Source organism: Pogoniulus pusillus, chromosome 1, assembly GCF_015220805.1.
Source record: "Pogoniulus pusillus isolate bPogPus1 chromosome 1, bPogPus1.pri, whole genome shotgun sequence".
Taxonomy (NCBI): Eukaryota; Metazoa; Chordata; class Aves; order Piciformes; family Lybiidae; genus Pogoniulus; species Pogoniulus pusillus.
Genome location: NC_087264.1, coordinates 25,223,347 through 25,236,777, shown reverse-complemented (window position 1 = coordinate 25,236,777; position 13,431 = coordinate 25,223,347). Strand labels below are relative to the sequence as shown.

The following is a 13,431-nucleotide window of genomic DNA, read 5'->3' as shown; positions in this document are numbered from 1 at the left end:
TATATTGTGCTAAGCTGTAAATAGAGCTTCGTTCCTTAATTTCTAGCCGTCTGAGTCTAGTCTGGGTGATTTTCTTAAGTGTGTGTAGGGGTGGGTAATACCCAAACCATTGCACTGATGACGTGGGCAGTTACATTTTACTGGGGAAAAAGCAGAGGCAAGGGACCTCTTGGATATCTCCCCTAAATATAAATAGAATTTATAGGCTGAGGATTAAAACTATTTCCTCTGTGGCCTCTCCACTTCCTCCTATCCCACCATTATCTTGGAAAAATACTGCCATTATTGAAGCTGGAACACGTTCTGGGAATGTATCCATTCTGATCAAGCTTACCAAGAACACTTAAGGATGGGCTGTAGGAAGACACTGAGAGAATTGACTGGGGTAATTGTTAGGGGTTTGCATGCTTGTCACATAAGACAAACTGTGATGACTGTTTTAGAGAGCTTCCCTCCACCTTTTTCCTCTCCCTTTAAAGGTCCAGTATCATTCTGGTGCAGAATGGGGATACCTAAAAACCTCAGAAAACAGCCCTGCAACACCAAGAACTCTTCCCTCTCTGATGTGGCTAAGATGGGAAATCTTGAAAGAAGGTGATGTAAATTTTAAAACACTTCAGACCTGTCAACTGCTACCTGAAAGGAGGTTTGTGGAGAGGTTGGTGCTGGTCTCTTCTCACAGGCAAATAGTGCTAAAACAAGAGGGAATGGCCTCAAGCTGTGACTGGGTAGGTTTAGACTAGATATTAGAAGAACTTCTTTCCCAGCAACAGTGGTCAGGCATTGGAATGGGCTGCCCAGGGGAAGTGGTTGAGTCCCCAGCCCTGAATGGTGGTATGGATGTGGTGCTTGGGGATGTGGTTTAGAGCAAACCTCATAGAGCAGGGTCCTTGGTTGGACTTGGTGATCCTGAGAGTCTTTACAACCAGAATGTTTCTGTGATTTCTGTAAGATGTAGACCACATTAATTCTGTCACAGAGTGGGATGTTTTCAAGCTGCCCATGCTGTGTGTGCACCCAATCCATTTCCATGGCCATCACAGCCACAGGTTAGGCAGGGTGCACCTGCACACACACTACCTTTGATAGGGCAGGAACCATCCTGTGGGGCTGGTACTTGCCTCATTTGTTGCTCTGCCACGCAACTCTGAGTCACGGTCCCCTGTGGGTGGATGTAGGTCATCTGAAAGGCTTAGCTCTTACAGGAGTCAATGAAATTCTTAACTGCATTTTTAAAAACCCTTACTTTTTATTTCTTTTGTGGAGAAACATCCTATATCATTAGCTCTCAACCTATATCAGTCTAATAAAGGCAATTAGTTTTTCCTGTGGCAGCAGGCCTGCTCAGTATTTGGCAGCTGCCCTTGGAGCATACCCTTGGAGCAGATGGCTGCCTGCCTGCCAAACAAGATACAAATTGGATTTCCAGATGATTGAGTGATGGTGGCAGGAAAGCAGCCGTTCATCTGGGCTCCCTCTCTGTCACAGATCAGGTTCATCAGCACCAGCGTAGCTGCTCACTGTCATTGCACAGCCGGGAGAGCAACGGACAGGCCCCACTGGGAGGAGGTAGGGTAAGCTAAAAGGAAATGTTTTGCTCTTGTTTACATTCGGTTTATAACAAATACCGAACTGTCTTCTGTGTGAGTTGCCAAACCTTAGTCCATAGGGAGAACAGGAAATTAGTGTGATACATCAGCAGTACCAATGCCACATCTCCACCCAAATCTGTGCTGCTCTTACCCAGGCTGAGCTCCCATGCAGCAGGAGGATCACTCTGAAGCTGTGTTGTGCAGCAGATTTACCTAAGATCAGCTTCTAGGGACAAACAACACCAGCTCTGTATCAGTTGTGTTTATCTGCAGTGTATATGGGAGCAGTCTCTGCTTGGTCCAGGACAGGGAAGCAGCCTGAAAACCCAAGCTTCTACCATGTGTGGGTTCTTCTGTATTTAAAATAAGATTTAGAATCATAGAATCAACCAGGTTGGAAGAGACCTCCAAGATCATCCAGTCCAACCTATCATGCAATCAACTAGACCATGGCATTGAGTGCCTCATCCAGTCTGTTTTTAAACACCTCCAGGGATGGTGACTCCACCACCTCCTTGGGCAGCCCATTCCAGCAGCAAATCACTCTCTCTGTGAAGAACTTCCTCCTAACATCCAGCCTATACTGTTCGAATGCAGTTTGCTCTTAAAGCTGAGCAGGTGATTGCTGACAGGTAAATGTAAGAGCTGGGACAATGGGCTTTAGATCTGTTTCAAACCCTTTGGAAATGACTGCAGACTCAACCACAGTGGACCCAGGTTCCTTTTGGAGCCTTGTGTTCTAGTTAGATGACTGAGGGAAAAAAAGCAAGGGAAATAGAATAGCTTAAACACAGAATTAAATACAGTAGGACCACTCGTGTGCTCAGTTGGAAAATGTGCTTCCAGTGAGTTTAACAGAGCTTTCCAGGTGCAACTGTGAAGGGACCTGGCTTAGCACAGACACAAGGGACCAGTCTTTGGGTGATGCAAGCAGATGTGACTTCTGCTGAAGTCTGTGAGGTTATGCTAATCCCCCAGAATGGAAAGAACTGCCCCCAAGATGGCTCCATTCGAGGTACTGCTTCTGCTGTTCCCTATTCAAAAATGCAGGTTTCTTCCTATCTTCCTTTCATATAAGTAGTGGGGAGAGAAAGGTTTGTAAACCTGTACTGAGTTACTGAATCCTATTTTTAACACTTTCCTTCCAGAGATGAATTCATTCCACTTTAGTGTATCAATGTGTATATAGCTGTGAAAGTGACTGTTGGAAGTCACTGTGCAGATAAAAAAACCACCAACTCCCCCCCCCCTTAAAAAGATAAATATTTGTCTCAGCTGCATCTAAAAACTGTCCGTTTTCTGCCCTCCATTAAAAATACATTGCCTTCCAAAGCTGTGCAACCTAAAGAGACTCAAAGCTAAAGCCATACAGGTAGTTATTTAAATTTTAAAGATGGAATCTGAAGAGGAGGAGGCCAGAGTCAGCAGAAAGCTTTTCAGTAGGGTCAGCAACACTCAAGTTTGTTGGGCAGAGGGCTGCTGAGACCAGGTGGTGGAGGAGAGGTGGGGGTGGGGCCTGGTGGCAGCATTCCAGGTGGATGCAGGGCCTGGGAAAGGGAAGGACAGCCAGACAAGCACAGAGCTCTGTAGAGGGGACAGAGTTGGCAGACTGCAGCAGGATGTCAGGGAGCAGCGGAGGCACTGAGAAGTCAGTGTTTAATAATAGCCTGGAAGGTGAGAAGAGAGTCAGCAGGGCTGGGGGAAGGTGAGGTTTGGGAGTGTCCCTCCTCTCCTGCTCATAGGGATTCTGTGATGAAGCGGAAGGAACAAGGCAAGGTTCCACAGCAGGGTCCCAGGGCATCAGGCTTTCTCCTCCTGCTTGTACTCGGGATGGAGCTCCAAATGCCACAGCTGCAGCTGTGGCTTTTGTGGGTCTGCCCTCAACATCATCCAACACCAGTGGAATGGTGCCAACAAAACTCCTTGCTGGCTTGGTCACAGCAGAATTGCATGGCACAAAGCAGGGTGATTTCCCCCCCCAGCTGCCTTGTGTTTTTGTGTATGGGTTTTCTGGACAAAGCTTCAAAGTTGGGCTGTGCTCTAAAATAAAAATAGAAGGGCTTTAAAGTGCCCATACCTGTTATTTCTCAAAAAGATGTGCTCAGGTTAGAAGTAAAAGAAGGTTCCTTCTTCTGCCGTTTCTTTGAATGTTCATGCTGAGCTTTTTTCTCTGGCTTTCCCTTGTTAGAAAGGCATATAGTGCCCTAGATTCAGACCCTCTAAAGCCTTACCTACTCTGGGTGAACAGAGATGTGGTTTTTTTCCCTAATTCCACGAAGATTTGCTTATATTAAAATCTTAGCCAAAGTGATTAGTAACTGAGGTGTATCTAGCTGAGAGAAAGCTACAGGTTGTCCAGTATTGGATTTCAATAGTAGTTCTGTGTAAGTATATATTGCCATTAAGGCACTAGAGATTTAGAAAGAACTGAGTAAGACTTCTGAAAAGACTTTTTTTTCCCCTAGTGAAAGCAAACCAGTGGTGCACCAGTGTCGCTCCACTGCCTGAAAGCAAAGGGCTGCATTGATTCAGGGTCAAAAAGAACTCACTTTAGTTTACTGCCCTTAGCTGTATTGCCTCTGAATTGGTATCACAATAAAAAGCCAGCGGTAGCTTACAATCAATAAGCCTAAAATCACTAAAATCACTGCACTAGAATCAATAAGCCCAATAGTCACTACATTAAATGCATCTGAGGCTAAGCCTCTGTCCTCGCAGAACCCCTTCACCTTGGAAATGTCAGTTGATTTAGTTCCTGCTCTGCAAGGTTGGTAAGAGGTTATTGAGTTTTAATTTCTTGATGGGGAAGCCAGGGCATAAATCGTATGAGACACATCTGCTGCAGTGCTTTGGTTGTGGCACAGGCAGTGTTTGATTAAAACTTGCAGAAATTCTGATTTTACCTGCCTCTAGCATCCAGAGACCCAGAACAGGCACTGCCTCAGGGTCTGCTGTGCCCATCAACTCGGTATGCTTGTCTCTATGCTGCCAGGTGTGAGAGCAGCACATAGGCAATAGGCAGGCAGCAAAGTGAAATCTTGCAGCAAAGCTACCTCTCAGAAATCCCATGGGACCTTTAACTTCCCATCAACTGTACTCATTCATTCACTTAATCACTATTTCATGTTGCTCTTTCCTCTCTTTGAGGCCTGAATCTCACCGAGCTGAATAACATGCGTGGAAACCCTGACGTAGACCACCAGGGTGAACTGGTGCTCTGTGCAGAGCTGGATGAGTGTTCAGAGATGGTGGAGGGTCAGTGCACTGGGACAGAGCCTGGCTGCCCACTCTGCAGGGTGATCTGTCACCTAAAATACCTGGGAGGTGAGTGGTACATGTTTTATTAAGTAATTTTGTCTTTCTCTGGCTCATGAGTCAGGTGAGTCCTAGGATTACTGCACTCCCTTGGGACTAAGGACCTAATTACAGCTGGGCTAGATGCTGGAGCTTATTCACAGCTGTCCTCACCACCTCTCACTGTACACACCACCCTTCAATTCCCTGCCCTCCCACAGCAGATTTTTCATGTCAGAGCAGAGCTTTCCTCCCAGCCTCTCTCTCTCTCCTCATTCACTAGCCCTTGTTGGAATTTATGTGCCCTAGCAGACCTCTTCTGGCCAGTGTACTTAATGCTTGCCCAAAGCAGCCTCAGGTATATTGTAATTACACTTCTTTTGTAATTACTGCCTCTTGTCTTCATGCCCTTTTATTCTTCTTTCCCCACTTTGCTGAGAAGAAGTTTTGCAATTTCACAACATCAGATAGAAGTCTGTTGATAGCTAATATTGTTTCAGCTCCTTGGTGAATTGCAGTTTCTCTCTCAGGCTATCAAGAAAAGCAAGAAAATTTTGTATTTTGTATTACAGCAAAATTGCCCAGCAGCTTGCAAGAAGGAGGCTCCATCATTTCTACCTATTTACAAATGTCAGGCTCCTGTCATTCTGATAGGGAACAATAAGAAAGGACAGATAGCAAAGGCATCGCAGCAGAAGTTTATCCTCAAAATTAAAGTCTAAATGATATGGAAGTGTTTGTCTCATACATTTTCAGAGCCACTTCAGTGCTAAAAAATTCCACTAAACACCCAACCCCCTCCCGTTAAGATTGCTTTTCCATGGATGCATGAGAAAATGAGACCATTTGAAGTTTCATTTAAAACTGTTGTGGTTGTTGTCTGTTCAGCTGAAATCAAGATGTAGCCTTAAAAAAGAGGTGGGTTCTGGGTGTTTAGATCTAATTTCAGTTAAACCTGAATCAAGACTGGAGAGATTCTTGCAGAGAGTCAGGCTTGCAAAAGGCGGAGTAGATTCCATAAACAGTAAGTGGATTGAATAAATGGTATTTGTGTGGTATGAGTTGTGCAGAAATACTCTGTTCTAACGTGCTTGTGAGAGTTAATGATCTAGGCTGTGATGCTACTTGGGGCATTGGTATGGTTAAGACAGAAACCACACTTTGGTGTATGTGGGTCATGGTGAAATGGATCAGTGTTTGCAGATGTGGCCCTTAGTGATACAGGTGGATAATGCTGGTGGCATTCTCAGTTTCCTGCAGACCTGGAGCTTAGATAACTGTAATAGCAGATGTACTACAGCTCCTTTTCTTTAGAGCTTTGTGTTTACTTGATGCTACCCTGTCCTGAGACCTCCTGTTAGTCTTTCTTATAGAAGCCTACATTATAAATTCCAGTTCAGGAAATAAGCTCCATAGAGCTGGATGTTTTATTGCTGCTTCCATAAAGTATTGTGATTAATAAAGGAACATGTGAGTCTGGGAGAAGCAGAGGGCTTTGGCTCATACTTGGGTTTCTGCTGTTCTCATTGCTGACAGGTGACAGCCTGTAGCCAGCAGCTGGTCTAAATCCATTCCTGAGTCCTTGGAAGCAGGTTGAGGCTTGCAGCAGGGACAGATTCTCTTGTAACTGGTTACTAAGAGTTACTGTTTAAAAATATTTTAAAGATTTGGTGGTGTTGTCAGCTATAGAATACTGAGCTGGAAAAACCAAGAGCCATAATCATGTATAGTAAATAATAGCTGATCAGTACCATGTTTCTGCTTGATCACTATTGGTCTTGCTTCATACTACTCTCTGTCATAGCATCCACTGATTTTGGCCAAGGAATGCAAGATTTGAACAGGTTCACAGGATGTTAGAGGTTGGAAGGGAGCGCCAGAGATCATTGAGGCCACCACCCCTGCCAGAACAGGTTGCACAGGAACACATCCAGGCAGGGCTGGAAAGTCTCCAGGGAAGGAGACTCTACCACCTCTCTGGGCAGCCTGTTCCAGTGCTCTGCAACCCTTTATAGTAAAGTTCTTCCTCATGTTGAGGTGAAACTTCCTCTGCTGTAGTTTCCATTGTCCCTTGGGCACAACTAAGAAGAGTTTATCCCCTTTCTTTTTATCCCCAGCCCTCAGATATTTATAAACATTGATTAGATTCCCTCTAAGTCTTCTCAAGTCCCTCAACGTTTCCTCATAGGACAGTGCTCCATCCCCTTCATCATTGTGATAGTCCTCTGTTGGACTCTTTCCAGTAGATCTCTGTCCCTCCTGAACTGGAGAGCCCAAAACTGAATGCAGTATTCCAGGTGAAATCTCACCAGGGCAGAGCATAGAGGGAGGAGAACCTCCCTGTATCTACTGGCCACACTCCTCTTAATGTCCCCCAGGATCCCATTGGCCTTCTTGACCACAAGGGCACATTGTTGTTCCATGGAGAATTTGGTGTCCACCAGGTCCTTCTCCACAGGGCTGCTCTCCAGCAGATCACCTCCCAGCCTGTACTGGTGAAGTTTATTGTTCCTTCCCATGTGCAGGACTTTGCACTTGTCCTTGTTGAACCTCATATGGTTCCTCTGTGCCCAGCTCTCAGTCTGCCCATCTCACTGTATGGGCACACAGCCTTCAGGTGTCTCAGCCAAGCCTCCCATTTTGGTATCTCTTGGTTATTTGCTCTGTCTTTGGTGCCTGTTTTCAGAGGGGCTAAGAGCTGCCCACTGCTTGCTATGGGAATAGAGTAGCAATGGCTGTGGATTTGCCCATGTAACTTCTAGGGTTTCTGGGTTTCAGCAAATGGTACTGTGTGCAGTGGTGTTGTGTGGAGATGTTTCTAGATTGATATTTGCAACAGGAATGTGGAGAGCAACTACTATTCTCTTTTTTTTTTCATGTGGTTCCTTCAGTAATGGAGGTTTTCCAGCACTACTCTGCTACAGCTGTTAAGGTCCCTAATCCAGTTTCTGTTAAGACCTCTCTGGAAGTCAATATAATGTCTGTGGCACTCAACTGATCTCTGCTTTATGGGACTGCAAAGGAGAGCCACTGTTCATAAGGCTCTCTATGCCAAAATCTATATTGTGCTTGCTTTTAAGAGTCCCCAGCTGAGAAAATGCTGAGCTCTGTTAGGCTTGACAAAGTATCATCTTGCTCCCCAACCACACGCAACGAGGTGGAGCTGTTTTAACAACCTTGGAGTATTTTGATATGCTTAACAGTTGATAGTTTAAATGCACATTTTCTTCAGCATGTGCAGAAACTATGCTCTGCACTGCTGCTGTTGCAGGTTTTCTCTGCTACTGCCTGCACTTCTTGACCTCTACAGGTAAAGTTTTATGCACTTACGTTAGTCTGTCATTCCCTTTAGGTTACTTGCTTGGCTGACAGGCGTTAAGGTAGAACATCACAAGGAAACGTATAGCCACGCTCTAGAAGACAAAAGAAGCATTAATTAGGACCAGCTTTTCCTGACCATGTCATTTCCACAGCAAACCCCAGACTGGAGATATCCCAGGGATTGAAAATGCTGACTGCAGCACGGAGGTGAGTGAACGGTTGTGAGCAGATTGCAGCTGATATAGAAACAGAGGAAGTGTGAATGTGGGTCTGTCTCAAGGCAGTTGACTGGGTTTCTGTAAGAAATTTAGTGCAAAGGTCGTTTGTATTGGGCTAATACCCAGATCAGTTTTGATCACATCAACTCTGCTTCTGAGTAAAGCAGGGTTTTTTGCCTAGCTTGCAGTATGGGTCCCACAGAAGGAGGTCTGAAAGGTGATGTGTTTATTTTTGCACTGGCCAAGTCTTAACATAGTTGACAAATGCAGCAGGACAGTGTTGTGGTCAGGCAAGGGAGGCACAGAAACTGTGACTGTTACCAAACAGGTGAGCTCGAGGCAGACTGGAAAGATCCAAGGCACAGTCAGGCCTGTCACATCCTGCTTGCTTTATTCCTCTTCTGCTGCAGACCTTGGTTGCTGTGGTGCTCACACTTCTTACGCTTCCACCCACATGATTCTTTTTCCTCCAGCTTTCTTTATGTAACACTTAGTGACCACAAGGTCCTGATCTGCTTTGATCCTTTTTGTGACAATACAAGGTATTATTCCCAAGGACAGATGTCACTCTCTTTATTCTCCCTCTGTTCAGTTGGACACGTTTGTTTTGGTTGCTTTTCTAAAGCAGAATGAGCTCCACTACAGGTAGTGGGGGTAGGCCCCATCATCTCCCTGCACAGTTAGAAAGGCAGAAATGATGGGCTCCTGCCAGCACATGTAAAATTGTGGCTGCACTTTGTTTTTCCTGACTCCCGCTTCATCCAGATTAATTTAATCCTTTTTATTGTTTCCTTCACTTGAAATTGCAGCGTGAATCAAATATGACCACTGTCTCGTCTGCACTTGCCTGTTCTGCTCCTTGCCCCCATTACAAAGAAAGAGTTGAATGCACAATGATCTTTCTGTCAATGTTAACTAGAGATAAAATAATGTTGCTTTGCATTTGCTGAGTTTGTTCATTCAGCAGAGACACAGAAGTCTGCTCTTGTATTACTCATGGAAAATGTTATTGCTGCCGTACCACAGCCATGATGGAGCCTGTGTTTCCAGTGATTTAAATTTCAAAGTTTTGAGGAAGGGAAAAAAACCCACACCCCACTCCCATCTGAGAGCAGACAACAGCCAGTATGGCACAACAAACCAGCCTCATTCCTGGTAAGGCTGACTGCTCTGGATAGCCCTCAGCAGGCTTCCCACCTCTGGAGAACAGAGGGACAACAAAGTGTTTCCAGTGGACTCCAGAGCAGCTTCTGCTGAATTAGAATACTGAACCATAAAGGAGAACTCATTTATTCATTAAATGCTTTTATGATAGCCTGGATAGATTTAGAGCTTTGTTAAGAAGCTCCCACGGTAGTCTGAGTGCTTCCCCTCCCCATCCTATTCCTATTGTCACTAATATCTGTAAATCTTAATTGAAATGACAGAGCTGACGAAATGTGCTAGTCTGTAATGAGCTGGGATGAGAAGTGACTCTTTGGGCTGGGGCCAGCTGAGGAAGTGGCACTGTTTAACCATTTCTCAGTGCACAAGATCACTGCTATAAGATTTGAAACACAGCTGGCACACCTCAAAGGTAAAGTGAAACGCAAGTAACAAGTGGAGGGCAGAAGTCCTGCTCCAGAATTATGTATGCTCTGAATAACCCCTGGCAGGAACTCTGTGCCACTTACAAACTAACTCCAGATTTAACTCTTGGAGAAGGATCTATCTAAAATGAAAATCCATGTGTTTCATCACAGCTTGAGTAATCTTCGAGGTAGGTGCCAGGGAACTGCAGCCAATGCTTGGTACCCAGGGACTCACTGTAACTTCCAGCTATAGAATTGGTGCTGTTTATTGTTGACAAGTTTGGTGGCTGGGTGGGCACAGCCAAGAAGAGTTGTGAAATGAAAGATTAAGACTTTGTGCAGGAATTAAGGAAAAAAAATCTGGAATTCTGACCTATTTAACTGCTGTTTCATCTGTATCTGTGTAGCAGGAGGGTGGGGTATGACCCTGCTCACCTGATTCTGTAATTCCCCTCTAATTTTTCATTGTATTTCATTCATGCATCTCTGCAGGGAGAGAATCACAGAATTAACTAGGTTGGAAAAGACCTCTAGGATCATTGAGTCCAACCTATCACCTAACCCTAAACCATAGCACCAAATGCCTCATCCAGCCTCCTTTTAAACACCTCCAGATATGGTGACTCCACCACCTCCCCGGGCAGCCCATTCCAATGCAAATCACTCTTTCTGTGAAGAATTTCTTCCTAATGTCCATCCTAAACCTGCCCTGGTGCAGTTTGAGACTGCATCCTCTTGTTCTGGCACTGGGTTCCTGGGAGAGAGGGTGTGCTGCCCAGAGTTTTTTTGTTCTAACTACTCTTAAGTTAGAACAGCACAGTCAAGAACACTGTTTTTAGGCTAATTCTCATCCCTAGAGCTTAATGTAGCTTTTACAGCAAATACTGCCTCTGCTGTGTCTCCTGCTCTGAAGTGTTTGCAGCTGGTTGTATCTCTGTAAGTCTCAAACAAAAAGAGAAGGTTTTTTCCTGCTGTTACTCCCCTATTTGAGCCCTTTATTGGGGCATTTATACCCTCTTCCTGCCCCTGGCTTTTATCATGCAGCTGACATGTTTGAGCTCTCCTTCCCTGATGTAGTCTGAGAGCTTTAGCAAGCAGTTGATAACTTCCTGAGGAGAAAGGGCTGTAGGGAGAGTTATGAGAGGAGGCCTTTAGACACTCTGCATGCTACCTGTAAGAGAAGGAAGACACCACTAAGTTAGACTAAGCAGGAAGCCTCCACAGACATGACAGCTGAATTCCTGAGTGAACTGTAAAATGCTGCTTAGCTTTCTCATGCATTGGCATTCAAGATGGCAACCACTCCTGAAGATGAGTGCACTCTGCCTTCCTGTGGCTTCCCATGTTCACCCAGAACACTATGGGAGGTGTGAGGAAACCTACAGTTCTCAGGCTTTGCTTCAAGAAATTAAGGCACTTAGGCTTAACCAGCTCAGAGGCTGTAGTTCATAAGACAGTGCTCTTTAAAAAGGACCAAAATACTCTCAACTGCTTTTCCACAGAGAATCCTACAGATTTGAATCAGATTCCAGAACTCAAATGGTCAGTCTTAAGGTGCTTTGAAAAAGCCAGTGCTCCTGGATGTTCTGCTGGAGGGAGAGGAGTACCTAAGCTCTGTGTGAGATCTTCCCCTGCAAGGACCTCAGCGTGGGTACAGAAAAGGACTGGGTCAAAAGGTAATGTAAGAAGAGAGCTTACCTGAACATGGGGAAGGGAGTATCCAGCTGGTGGTGACCTTCCTCTAGTCCCATTTAATCACCAAACGTAACTGTCAAGGTGCAAGCAGCCATTACAGCACAACTCTGTATTTTATTATTCTGTTATGCATTACTTGTTGGTCCTAAGAAAGCTCACAGGCTGAAAGGGAAGTTTTTTCTCATACATTGCTCAGCATACATCCAAGTATAGCATAGATATGTAAGAAAAATGATAGATCAGATAGATGAGTCCAAGTTCAGCATCCCCCTTATGCCTTGTGTCATGCTAAAAAGGGGAAAAATAATCACCAACCCAAATACTTCTCTTGTTTTCTTAAAGAAAAGTAAATTAAATTATGCCCAGTTGACTTTTTCAAATGCTCACTTGAGCTGATAGTCTCTGAAAGCAGCAACATTGATCTTTCACTGTTTCTTCTTGCAGTACATGGATGCATTGGTGGAGAGCTGTATGGAAAACATAGGTTAAGAATAGTGGTAGTCCTGAAGCTATATATTGGGGCATGCCGCTTGCATTGTGGTCTGGTGTCAGCTACAGAAGATGCGTACAGAAAATGGACTTGACAGGTATAGTCAGACAATCGACTCTGCTCTTGTGCCAAATTCTTACCTACCTAAACCATTTCTGCTTGGAGACAGCAATATTTTTCAGCTGTGTTCCTCTACCAGCTCTATGCTCTTATGAAGCCACCGTCTCCTGTTGTGTGAGGTTTTTCTGGGGGGATTGAATGGTTGTTCCTTGTTTCCATGTTCAGGAATCTACTTACTTGAGGTGGCCATGTCCTTTCATCCTTTGTGTCTCCTAACGGCTGTTAGATAGTTTAGTAATATTTTCCTCTGACTCTGCTTTTTGAAGCTTAACTTTAAAAAAAAAAAAAATCAAATTCCCCTCTAGTTGCAAGTCTACTACTGCAACTGCTCTGCTTGCCTTCCCTCTCACTGCAGTCAGGATGTCTTCCTTAGCTTGTCACCCAATGACATCATACAATAGTCAGGGCTGGAAAAGACCTCAAGGGTTATCTAGTTCCAAGGCCCCTGCCATGGGCAGGGACACCTCACTCTAGATCAGGTTGCTCAGAGCCACATCCAGCCTGGTCTTAAAGACCTCCAGGGATGGGGCTTCCACCACCTCCCTGGGTAACCTGTTCCAGTGTCTCAGCATCCTCAAAGAAGAAGGGGAAAAAAGCCAATAATATTCTCCATGCTTTTTCTGTGCTTGGCAGGCTTTCCTCCTCTGCTGTCACCTCACCTACTTCCAAGCGGAGCAGTTCTTTATTGTGCACACTGCTGAAACAGAAGGGGATGGAACATGGTGTATGCATAAAAATTCCATAGGGTGCAACTGCCATTAAACTGGTCCTAGATGAACTCCAGTGTGATGTATTCGTTCATGGTTTTGCTTATGCCAAAATCTGAAACTAAGTCTTCTGGTGTATGTGACAGTAGGCATGTATAGATTTAGCAGTTCAGCAAAAACTAGGAATGGCTGCTAGAACATGAACTTTGAGGCTGAGGGTGGCGGCTGAGTTACCAAAATTCAGCAGGGTTAAAGAAGCTGCCTCTTTTTTAAGTGGTTTTGTCAAGATAATTTTTTTTCCCTCTGCTGTCACCATCCTTGATAGATCTGTTTTAAAAGTTAAAACATTTATCAAAACTGCCTCAGCTCCTCTGACCCGTGGAAGGAGGACTGTTGGACCTTAATTGCAATAGCTGTGTAATT

General features: G+C 44.8%; 2 long non-coding RNA genes across 3 annotated transcripts in view; one reads left to right on the top strand and one right to left on the bottom strand.

The window, feature by feature from the left end:
- The first annotated feature begins 700 nt into the window (after positions 1-700).
- On the top strand, positions 701-13,079 carry LOC135175944 (uncharacterized). The gene is made up of 6 exons (XR_010302513.1): positions 701-1,569; positions 4,740-4,916; positions 8,239-8,414; positions 11,499-11,672; positions 12,136-12,278; positions 12,935-13,079. It is a non-coding gene; the product is annotated as an uncharacterized LOC135175944 (long non-coding RNA).
- Positions 10,825-13,431, bottom strand: part of LOC135175936 (uncharacterized) — a 33,030-nt gene continuing 30,423 nt past the window's right edge. The window contains exons 6-7 of one of the 2 annotated variants that reach the window (XR_010302508.1): positions 11,695-12,158; positions 10,825-11,167 (exon numbers count right to left, since the gene is read on the bottom strand). This is a non-coding gene — a long non-coding RNA (uncharacterized LOC135175936). The remainder of the gene's footprint in view (positions 11,168-11,694; positions 12,159-13,431) is intronic. The other variant, XR_010302507.1, reaches the window with a different exon arrangement.